A 9344-nucleotide genomic window follows, 5' to 3' on the forward strand; every position below is an offset into this window, starting at 1 on the left:
CCCAAGAACCAGGAGATCATGACCTGAACCAAAACCAAGAGTCGGATGCTTAACAGACTGAGCCAGTCAGACACCCCCGAATCTTGTTTATTTTTTAAATTGAATTTTTCATTGTTGAGCTTATGTATTCTGGGTACAGGACCTTTGTCATATATGTGATTTGCAAACATTTCTCCATCTTTGGCTTGTTTCTTTATTCTCATAGACTGAGAGATATTGTTTTAGGGTGGTGAAACTATTCTATATGACACCAAGAGTGGATATAACCCATTATGCATTTGTCCAAATAAAAGTTTTCAGGACATAGTATGCAAATAAGAGTGTGCAAACTTTAAAAAATCATTTGGGAAATGCTATCTTTCTCTGATTGACTTATTTCGCTTAGCATAATACCACAATGGAATATTATTCAGCCATCGAAAAGAATGAAATCTTGCCATTTGCCACAATGTGGATGGAGCTAGAATGTGTTATGCTAAGCGAAATAAGTCAATCAGAGAAGGACAAATACCATATGATTTCACTCATATGTGGAATTTAAGAAACAAAACAGATGGACATATAGGAAGCCAGGAGGGAAAAGAGAAGAGAAGGGGGGAAAAACCACAAGAGACTCTTAATGATAGAGAACAATCTGAACTGACTTTTAGTTGAATAATTCCATATCATATGAGACAAGGCGAGAGAGAGCACGTATTCCTCCTCAGAGCTGGGAAGGCCACAATTTTGCATCCCGGTCCCTCTGGCACAAGGACATGTGACTTCCAGTCTCCATGTTTTCTCTGCTTGAAGTCCTAATTCCACACAGAAAGTCCATTCACACATTACAGCTCCTGGGTCCTCCCCAGCAGTTATAAGGTTATGGTCCTATGATTAGCAGGTTCACGGAGGGAGGCAATTCCCCTCAGAGACACACTGTGCAGGCGAAAGCAGTTTACTCCTACCTCATTCTCTTTGAAGTGCAACTAATAGAAAAACCAGAAAACATTTTTATTTTCTCGCATAAGGAAGACTTCCAAGGAAATAAAAATGGAGCACACACAAAAAAAAAAGCTTCTAAGCTCTCAAAGCAATATGCTCAGTATAAGATTGTTTTAAAGAAGGGGCGCCTGGGTGGCTTAGTCGGTTAAGCATCTGACTTTCGCTTGGGTCATGATCTCGCGGCTCGTGAGTTCAAGCCCCGCGTGGGGCTCTGTGCTGACTGCCAGCTCAGAGCCTGGAGCCTGTTTCAGTCTGTGACTCCCTCTCTCTCTGACCCTCCCCTGCTCACGCTGTCTCTCTCTCTCTCCTAGAAATAAATAAAAAATATTTTTAAAAAATTGTATTAAAGGAAAAACCTGGAAGGCCACAGGCTGTACGCAAGGTGGCTGCAGTGGCCACAGTACCCTGGTATATTTTTACCCTCATGAGTTGATTTGGAGATATATCAGAAGGCTTGAAGAATTAGCTCGAAATAGTGAAGAAAGGAATAAAAGAATTAAAGATTTAAAAATTGTATTCAAGGAGGTAAGCAAGGATGGTCACAAGATGAACTGAACTGGCAATCTACAGGATGAAATGGAAGAGATACTATACAATGCAAAACAAAAGGCAACAAAATTAAAATTGTTAGCAGGGGGGACACTTCTTGTACTTTCTTCATGATTTCACGGGAAGACATTTGCTACACACTCCAGATAATGAGCTCAAGAATGAAAAGAGGAGCATACAGAAGTTACAATTAGAGACATAATAGAAGGAAACTTCTCAAAACTGAAAGAAAGTGTGTTTAATATTGAAAGGATTCACCAAGCCCCACACATAGCCATGAGAGAAAGCACACACCTAGACATAAACTGGTGAAACAAAACGAAAAGAAATCCATATTTTCAGGATAGAAAGGCCATACATATCAGAAACTTCCAGGCGAAAGACATAAAGAAAGAATCAAACCAACATCAGACTTCTCATCTGCAATTCTGGAAGTTGGAAGTGCAGTTCAATTTTTTTTTTTTTTTTAAATAGGCTCCATGCCCAGTGCAGAGCCCACTGTGGGGCTTGAACTCATGACCCTGAGAGCAAGACATGAGCTGAGATCAAGAGTCAGACACTTAACTGACTGAGCCACCCAGGTGCCCCAGTACAATAATTTTTATAGACTATTGAAAGAACTGCGAGTGCTAAATCATATGCACAGCCAGAATATAAAAGTCAAAGTGGGATTCAAGGACAAGATTAAGTAAATTAGTATGTAAAAGTGAATTTCACAATCTTTACTTATCATCACAAGCATTGAGGAATGTATGAAATTATTTTATTTAATGTTTATTTATTTTTGAGAGGGAGGGGAGAGGGGCAGAGACAAAGGGAGACACAGAAACCAAAGCAGCCTCCAGGCTCCGAACTGTCAGCACAGAACCAGATGCGGGGCTCGAACCCACAAACAGTGAGATCATGACCTGAGCTGAAGTCTGGTGCCCAACTGACTGAGCCACCCAGGCACCCCATGTATGGAATTATTGAATCACTGTATTGTACACCTGAAACTAATATAACACTATATGTGAACTAACTAACTAACTAACTAACTAGCACTTGTGTGGCTCAGTTGAGCATCCTACTCTTGATTTCAGTAGAGGTCATGATCCCACGGTCGTAGGATTGAGCCCCATGTTGGGTTCCAAGCTAAGCATGGAACCTGCTTGAGATTCTCTCTCTCTGTCCCTCTGCCTCCTCCCCCACTTGTGCTCTCTCTCTCTCTAAAATATAAATAATTAATTAATTGATTGATTAATTAAATAAAGTAAACTTCACAATCTACCCAGAAGTTGTGACAGTCATAATAAAAAACAGATGCCCCATAAGATAAAGCAGCAAAATTAATTTTTAATGTAAAATCTAATATAAGAAGAATTCGATTAAATGCTTAATTATACTTGGGGGATTTTAATACAGTTATCTGAGTATTTCATAGTTCATGTAAATGTAAATTAAGTAAGAATATTGGAATTTGATTAAGAGTGAAAAACCTTAATTTAATAGGGGACATTCCAAAGATCTTTCCAGATCAGTCCAAAGAACCTGGTTCATTGGCAGACAGAAGTCATTACAACGCTTCCAAAATTAAAGACTGGCAGGCCCTAGCTTCTGACCATAGTCCATTAAGACTAGAAATAAACCATGGCCCCCTCCCAAGTAACCAGAAGAAATAAGCCCCCTAAACATTCAGATGAAGAACATCAGGTGCTTCCTCTGTAGATTTATTAATACTTCTATGTCCATGCAGGTATGTGGACATAAGGTTATAGGTTTCATTCCCGCAAAGGCTGATGCAAGGCAAAAATGAAACCTAAGAGAGACAAGACTGAGCTGTAGCTAGTGTGTCATCTGGGTCTGGAGTCCGCTCTGTGTGTTGAGGTTTTCATAGAAGTTGCTGTGCTGTTTCCCAGACACCCATCTCAGAAGTCTCCTCACCGCACTTCAGCTGCCCTGGGAACAAGGCATGTCTGATGATCTCAGACCCTGTTGTAAGAGTCCTCTCCCCAACTCTCTGCCTGCTGGTCACTCCTCTCTTGGCCTCATTGCTCCATCTATAAAATAGGGAAGTCTGACCTGCTTGATTCCAAAGGTCCTGATTGTAAGGGTCTCTCTCCAGGATGTTATGCAGAGTATAAAAATGTGCTTTTTCACTCCATTAAACTATTCTTTTCTCAGTCCCTCTTAATTTAAGCCCCTCTCCCTGGAAACACAGTACAAGGAGAGAGAGTCTTCAGTTGGTCCCAGTGCAATGTGATGAGGACAAGATAGAGGGAAGTCACTATGAGCAGAGTTGTTGCAACACCCCCATAAGTGGGGTGGGGTGGGGGGCAAGGAAGACTCCCTGGGCTGTGGCTTCTCCCTTTGTATACTTCCATGATATTTTTACCTGCTCTTCTATTCTTGAGAGCTTGTTTGGAGGTTCTAGCAGGGGAGCGCAGCTACTCGTATACCCTTGACCGAGGAACGGTCCTCCTCTAGCGGGGAAGGTCGTCCTCTTCGATCGAGCGCGCAGCTTCGGGAGGGACGCACATGGAGCGGTGAGGGAGGAAGGGGACACCCGCCTAGCCAGCCAGATCAGCCGAATCAACCCTGGCGATCAATGGGGTGACAGATGTCGCAGCCAGATCGCCCTCACATCCCCTGCTCTTCTATTCTTCCGACTCCCCTCAGAACAGGGTTCTGAGGAGTGAATAATCAATGCATTGATCAACGTTCCTTTGTACTTCTTTTTGTTTCATTGCCTATGACCCACTTCCTGAACCCCGCCCCATGGAGGCAAATAAAAACCCGAGTCCAGAGCCCGAGTCCCGAGCCCGAGTCCACTGCAGAATTTTCTGGACTCCTGGATCTGCCACATCCTTCCTAAAGACCATGAAATTCTTGCTCCTGACACTTATTGTATTTTTGATCCTGTTCCAGATGCTGCCAGGTAACCAGAACCAAGGAAAAAGGAAGAGAGCTAGGGTGGGGAACTTTCTGTCCATCCGTTCGACAAGTTTTTCAGGGGTGTCTGAAATCTGCTTGACTGTATTAGAATGTACTCCCAGGACAGACCTGAGACCCCATACTGGGAATGTGTATCTGGCCAGGATACCTAGAGCCATGCGCAGGACGTCTTCCAAAAAGTCCTTCTCATACTCAGGTGTAACTTCAACATCCAAAACTTGCCCTTGGTATTTTGTATCAATGTCCCAAGGACCCAACTGAGCAGCTGCCTGACTTCAGCTGTCTTTCCAATCCCTACCAGATCAAGAGTCCTGAAGCCTTTCTTGGACATTAAGTTCTAGTATCTCTCCATAAGAAATCCTTTTGTAGTCTGGAATGAAAATATCTGCAGAGCAGTCATGTGGAAGAGAGCACAGTCCTTTCTGCTCCTTTCCAACTATAAAAGTCTGTGATTGTGTTAATGATTTATAATGAGATTTTACAAACAAGTGGCCAGAGCTCTGAAACTACTGTTTATGAAGGCCTGAAAAATTTTTAAACAAGGTAAAATTTCCTTCATCTGTCTGAGGTTTAAAACCTTTTTCTACATACATATAAATGCATATAAGTATGTATGTTCTTATAGCTCTTTTTTTTAATCAAAGAAGTAACTATGTATTGCTCTAAAGTGTTTTTATTCAATTTATGGTAGACATCGTGTTTGTTGCCACATAAAAAGTAGCCCCGTTGCTTCTATGGATCACATACTGTTCCATCATGTAGATAGATCATAATTTGTACATCTAATCCCTATTCAGGGTAAAGTGTGATCTTTCCAGATCTTTGATAAGACAAACAGAACTGCAACTGACTTTTTGTGCATATACTTTTACTTATTTGAACAAAAAAATCTCTAAGTAAGTTCCTAGAGGTGGACTTGCTAGGCAGAGTAAGTTTATGATTTTGTTTTCCATGAGCACTTAGTCTTTGGATCAGACATGGCCAGAAGAATCACTCTTCTTTCAGGGTAAAAAAGCCCACAAGACCCAAGTGAACATTCTTTATATGAACCCAGAAAAATCAGGGTTGTAGCACCTTCTGAATGGTAACACTGGTGTGAAAGGAAAATAAATACTTTAAATAGTGAAGGAAAAGAACCATGAACCTAGAAATCTTATATCCATTTACCCTGCTATTTAAATATGGAAGCATAACAAAAAATATTCTCAAGCATAGAGGACCTAAGAATGTTTGCCATGCAAAGACACATTTTGAAACACTTTTGGAGGAAGAACTCAAATAAAAAGAAATGATCCGGGAGAATGTTGGAAATTACATGAGAGGTACGAATTGTCAACTAGTTTATAATTTCTTAGTTGACTTAAAATAACTGGACTGGGTGGGTATAGACAAAGAAAAATATAGCCCATAAGTCCCATACAGTTTAGATAATTAACATGATTAGGGAGGGGATGGCCAAAGCTCACTGGAGAGGAAAGCCAGGAATATGAGAATGTTGCTGAGAGGCTTGCCTTGTTAACAGTAAGATATAATTATAGATAAGTTTCAATAATCAATAATGATAGGTAATCATGGATGTGGGCTTTATGTTATTGCTAATAGCATAAGAATACAAATAAAATGAGTACATTTTAAACCATCTGGGAAAAAAACCCTTATCTATCGAATAAAAAGTAGTAAATAAGAAAAAAACTACAAGTAGACAATATAAAATAAGATAGCAGAAATAAGTCCAAATGTAATTTTAATTACAATAAATGTAAATGAATTAAACTCACTAGATAAAGGCTTAGGCTCTCAAATGAGAAAGAAAGCTCAAGCAACGTGTAATGTAAAAGGCACAGACGTGCTTGATATAAAAAGATACAGATTAAAATAATGAAGTGTCATACCAAGCAAATACAAACTAAAAGAAAGCTGAAGTAGCAATCTTAATTTGTGGCAAGGAAAAAAAAATTTTTTAATTTTTTTAATGTTTTATTTATTTCTGAGAGAGAGAGACAGAGAAAGAGAGAGAGAGACAGTGTGAGCAGGGGAGGGTCAGAGAGAGAGGGAGACACAGAATCTGAAACAGGCTACAGGCTCTGAGCTGGCAGTCAGCACACAGCCCGACGCGGGGTGCAAACCCACGAACCGAGAGATCATGACCTGAGCTGAAGTCGGACGCTTAACCGACTGAGCCACCCAGGCGCCCCTGTGGCAAGGAAATATTTAAGGCAAAACATATATTTGACAAAGAGGCAGGTTATATTCTTGTAAAAGAAATATTGGCACTTACGAACCTTTGGCACTTACAATTTCAACTTCCAGGTTTGAAAAACAACAAATGACAGTATTTCAGAGGAATTGTTAAGTGAATAGCATTTGAAGATCGTTTTATTTTTTATTTTTTTAATGTTTTATTTATTTCTGAGAGAGAGAGAGACAGCATAAGCAGGGGAGGGAGAGGGAGACACAGAATCCAAAACAGGCTCCAGACTCTGAGCTAGCTGTCAGCACAGAGCCCAACGCGGAGTTCAAATCCAGAAACCGTGAGAACATGACCTGAGCTGAAGTCGGACGCTTAACCGACTGAGCCACCCAGGCGCCCCGCATTTGGAGATCTTTAACCCAATTTTAAACTTAATTAATAACAATACACTGAAGATCTGACCAAGGTATTGAATAAACTTAAGCTATGGGATACATATGTTTATATGAGGACATTTCTATGCCCAAAAGAGAGTAAGAATTCTTTTGAGAACACAAAACTTTAGAAAATTTGCTAAAATATCTCACATATAAGACCACAAAGTTACATTAAACCAAATAATATCATAAAGATCCTATTCTCCAATATAATCAATAAAATTGGAAATTAATAATAAAAAGAATAGCAAATAACTCATTTATTTGAGAACCGAATAGTTCATTGCTAAATAAACTTTGATCTATATAAGAAATTATATTTATGAACAACTGAGTCACATGGATATGCCCAGAGTCAAATGATGGGACAGAGCTCCCCACCCCCAACCATAATGGAAGAGAATCATAAAATTATACAGCAAAAGGTGTGGATCCAAAAGGGAGTGAAAGTTTGGGGCCTTTTTCACAGTCAGCCTTCCACATGATATTAGAAATTAGAGCAGGATTCCCTTGGATGGTAGGGGTGGGATTAGAGGAACATTAATGGATTCAGGAGGACATGAAGGGGCTTTCTAGGGCTGATTTCATGAGTAGTTTTATGATGCACATCAGTAATTAGTGCACGATTCTGGAATATGTTGTGCTTGAGTTAAAACTTTATTTTAAAAACTCAAGCGAAAGGGGCGCCTGGGTGGCTTAGTCGGTTAAGCATCCGACTTTCGCTTAGATCATGATCTCGTGGTTCGTGGGTTCGAGCCCCGCGTCGGGCTCTGTGCTGACTGCCAGCTCGGAGCCTGGAGCCTGTTTCCAAGGCTGTGTCTCTCTCTCTCTCTGACCCTCCCCTGCTCACGCTGTCTCTCCCTCTCCTAGAAATAAATAAAAAAATATTAAAAAAAAAAAACTCAAGCGAAATAGTGTTACACATAGCTTCTACATTTATGCTTTCTGCAATTTTTATCTAGATTTCCTTTTATGTCTCCTATCCTTGTTTTCCCAATATTCAACCTGATTCCTGAATACCTTCTTTCATTTGAAATGATACGTGGTATCACTGACGTGTATAAAGTAGCAAATTTCAGCCACTGTTAGTTAAGCATTGGATCAAATTTGAAAGTGCATTTTTAAAACTGTTTATGACCCTTTGGGGACTTTTAAGATTAATAATAATATATCAAGACACAATGAAATATAGATGATATCAGCTGCATTTCCCAATTTTTAAATTTTATTTTTCTTAAGTAAAGTATATGTCATTAGAAAATCTATTAAGATTTACTCATTAACAACCAAATTTTGACAGTTTGGGGATACATAGTGATTATACCTCAACAGATAAAACTTGTCAATTAAGTGTACTCTATCCCATTAAACTTGGAAAATCCTACATCTTACCCATACGTTTTGTGAAGTGACCAATAGGCTTTTCACAAACATCTCAAAATTAAAAGGAAATGTATTTTATCTAACTAAGGTTACTCCATTCTCAGGGATCTGTACAATTCTTTGTTGTTGCCCTTCCAGAATTAATTAATGTGTGGACTTTCCTCCAGATATGTTATGGCCTTTGTTTATAGGATTCCCCAACCATCGTCTTCCACATCAACTGAGAACTTGTTAGAAATGCACATTTTTTCCAGCCTTATTGAGATATAATTGACATGATGTTGTGTAAGTTTAAAGTGGACAATGTGTTGACTTGATACACTTATATACAGCAAAATGAGACTACCACAGAGTCAGCCAACACCTACATCGTGTCACATAATTTCCATTTCCTTTTGGGTAAGAACACTGAAGATATACTCTCTTAGAAACATTCTAGTATTTAATATAGTATTGCTAACTATAATCACCATGTTGTATATTAGATCCCTGGAACTTATTTATCTTACAATTGGAACTATATAACCTTTCACCAACATCTCATTTCCCCCACCCCCTGGTAACCATCATTCTAATCTCTTTTTCTGTGAGTTTGATGCTTTTAGATTCCACCTGTAAGTTAGATCAGACAGTATTTGTCTTTTCTCTGTCTGACTTACTTCACTTAGCATAATGCTCTCAAGATCCATCTATGTTGTAGCAAATGGCAGGACTTCCCTCTTTCTCATGGCTAAATAATATTTATTCTGTGTGTGTGTGTGTGTGTGTGATCTTTATATGTTCATCTATTGATGGGTAGTACTATATTTGGCTGTTATTTCTACATATAGGCTGTTGTAATGATGCAATGAACATAGGAGTGCAGACAT

The sequence above is a fragment of the Hyaena hyaena genome, unplaced genomic scaffold, assembly GCF_003009895.1.
Source record: "Hyaena hyaena isolate Hyena2069 unplaced genomic scaffold, ASM300989v1 scaffold_131, whole genome shotgun sequence".
Lineage (NCBI taxonomy): Eukaryota > Metazoa > Chordata > Mammalia > Carnivora > Hyaenidae > Hyaena > Hyaena hyaena.